This window comes from Lipotes vexillifer, unplaced genomic scaffold (assembly GCF_000442215.2).
Source record: "Lipotes vexillifer unplaced genomic scaffold, Lipotes_vexillifer_v1.1 scaffold477, whole genome shotgun sequence".
Classification (NCBI taxonomy): Eukaryota; Metazoa; Chordata; class Mammalia; order Artiodactyla; family Lipotidae; genus Lipotes; species Lipotes vexillifer.
Genome location: NW_006770652.1, coordinates 4473067 through 4476050, shown reverse-complemented (window position 1 = coordinate 4476050; position 2984 = coordinate 4473067). Strand labels below are relative to the sequence as shown.

The 2984-nt window shown below is 34.0% G+C and overlaps 1 non-coding gene across 1 annotated transcript; it reads left to right on the top strand.

The window, feature by feature from the left end:
* The first annotated feature begins 2181 nt into the window (after window positions 1–2181).
* TRNAE-UUC (transfer RNA glutamic acid (anticodon UUC)) lies at window positions 2182–2253 on the top strand. The gene has a single exon. It is a non-coding gene; the product is annotated as a tRNA-Glu (tRNA).
* The last annotated feature ends 731 nt before the right edge of the window (window positions 2254–2984 follow it).

Below are 2984 nucleotides of genomic sequence, written 5' to 3'. Positions count from 1 at the left end.
AAGTGATGGTAAGGAAAGTTGATGTGAATTTATTAAAATATCTGCCATGATATCATTAATGTCAGGGAAAATATGCTAATTAAACTGACCAATGATTCTATAGGATCTGTAGTAAAACAGTGTGAAAAACAAGAGGAAATGGTCATTTCTAATTTCCTCCTTACCACAGATGGGCTGAATTATTAATAGCATCCCAAATCTCTCCTGATGCATATTACGAAGTCTATCATTGTTAAGACTGACTCAATATGTTCTTAAAAGAATTTTGAGCTAAACTTTTCTGAAGTACAAAAAAAAAAAAAAAAGATCAGTTACCATTTCATTATTTTTCAATCTCATTTACCTCTGAACTTCCTGGTTCTGTCTGGGGCCAAAGTAAAAATTGCCAAAACACCACGGGAAAGGCTGCTCTCATAGTATTTCTGGCTCACCAAAAGTCTCTTGAGAAAGCCAGTTTCCATGAGATTTCAGTTCCAATTTTACAGACCCAAGAAAACTCAGGATAGTTCAGATAAAGTTCAGATAAGCATTCAAATTTTCAGTTACTTGTGCCAGATGAACCACTAAGTCATTTGACATGTTCACATCCCTGTTTTGGGACAAGGAAAAAAAAATCAGCTAGAATTCTGATCCAGTGTGGACTATTTTGAAGGAGTACAATATACTGAGAGGCCACTAGAGATTAATGGATAATTTTTCTTTTTTAAAAAATAAAAATGCAAAATAAAAATAATGGCCCTGTGGCATATTTTAGCTATTTAAATGAAGTAACCTAGCAATTTCAAACAGTGAAAAGTCTCTTGCCTGACAAAAGTGACTGCAGTAACCAACACAAGATATAACTTGCAGGGGTAATACTTTGCCACCTGTTTTTCTTTATTAGCTTTCTCCTCCCTCTCCTTCTTTCTAATTGGAAATGACAGTACTCACACCACTATATGTTTCCAGAGGTATAATGAATGACTAATCCGCAGACCTGAAAATTCTCTGAGAATCAATTTCTCCTTTTGACGTGGGGTGGGGCAGGGAGGAAAAGATTAATTTAACTTTCAAATAGTCATGTAAAAGCTTACATTTGGGGCTAGAAATGATCCTCTGAGACAAGAAATAAATTCAGAATCTTTCAAAGGGGGAGTGATTTGACAATGAATTTACTCACCAAGGATCAAGAGCTTCTCATAAACGATCATCAAAGACAAATACTGTGTGAACATCAGAGTCTCGTTATAACACAACCCACCATGGTGTGAAGTTTGGTAGAGCAAAGTTAGATTCTCGGGTCCCATCCAAAGAGATTCAGTTATTGTAAGTGCCAAAAGAAAACTGCTAGAACATAGTTTCATCTATAATACATTTTTGTGGCATGAGACCTGAAAAAGAGTGATACGGCAAAACCCTATTATAGTCAAATACAGTCACTGAGAAAACTAGGCCATAAGAAACCAGCAACTACTCCCATTAAAAAGGAGTGTAGAACATTTATCATTCCATTAAAATTTTTACCAGTCTTCTCACCTCAAGATAAGGAAGCATTAGCAAATTAAATCGGCATTTCCCTTACCCAGCATAAATCCTTACGTATTCCTAACTAATGGCAGAGTACCTACTTACAAGGATAAGTATATTTTAATTTTTCAGTCACTGAGTCTTTAACTACAGAAATATTTTAAATGAATACTTCTAGCGTAAATAGTCATTTTGAATTATTTAGGTAAGGAAAAATTGATTAATACCTACAAGCTAAAAGGCCTACTCCATCTGGTTTCTTTGTATTCCATCATCCTCTCCTCAACTTGGAAACTGAATTACTCATATCATTTGTCTATATTTACCACACTTAGCAAATAATTATTGATTCATACTTCAGAAGGATAGATCTGGCTTCCAGGAATAAATGCCTCTTTATATTGTCAATTCTTCAATTTTCAGGAAGGTGACGCAATAAACTTTGGTCCTGTATTATCCTTAAGAAATATTAAGTAAAATTATCAATGTTTTAATATTAATCAAAATTTGTATTTAAACTCTAACTTAATATCTATCTATCTATCTATATACAGGAGTGTATTTTTAGGAGAATGGTGATGATAGAAGCCTGATTATAAGGGTGAAAAAAGAAAAGAGATATAAAGACAAATAAAGGGATATAAATAACAGGAAAACAAGACAAAACTCCGGAATTCCCTGGCAGTCCAGTGGTTAGGACTTGGCGCTTTCACTGCTGTGGCCCAGGTTCAATCCCTGGTCAGGGAACTAAAATCTAAGATCTCGCAAGCTGCTCAGCCAAAGACAAAAAAAAAAACTCTTGCCTCCATTCTTTCTTATTTTTAATTATTTTTTACTCCTCCTGTCATTATCCTACTTCAGCCATTCAGCCCCAAACTTCTGGGTAATTGGGGTTATTCTAATTTCCTCCTGGTTGGTACCCTTCTCTCCTATCTCTTTGCTACCAAATAAAATTTCCACAGAGCATCACTTCAGTAGTATCCTTCCCCTGATCAATAAGCTTCAGCAACAGTATTACAAAAAAAAAAAAAAAAAAAAAAAAACATCAGTGAGTATGAATCTTAATATCCAGTAGACTGAAAATCACTTGAATAATTCAGCATATTAATCAGACTAATGAGATCTTAGGAAATAATATGTTTTACTTCTTTCTCTTCCCCCAACCACTCATTTGAGTAGGAAGAAAACTTGTAGTAAACAATGAAATACAGGATTATAGAGACAAAAAGTCTTGAAAAATATATAGAAAGATCTGGACTACAAATATTTACATCATTAGTTATCTTTAAATACAGCATCCACTATTTATTACATGTTATTATGTGTTAGGCACTCTCCTAGGCATTGTACTCATGTTGTATCATTTAATTTACTTTAATCTAAATTTTTCAATATAGACATTATTATTACCCCTACTTAAAGATGGGGAAACTGAGGCTGACTTGTCTGTGTTCACACATCTAGCCAAAGATAAAACT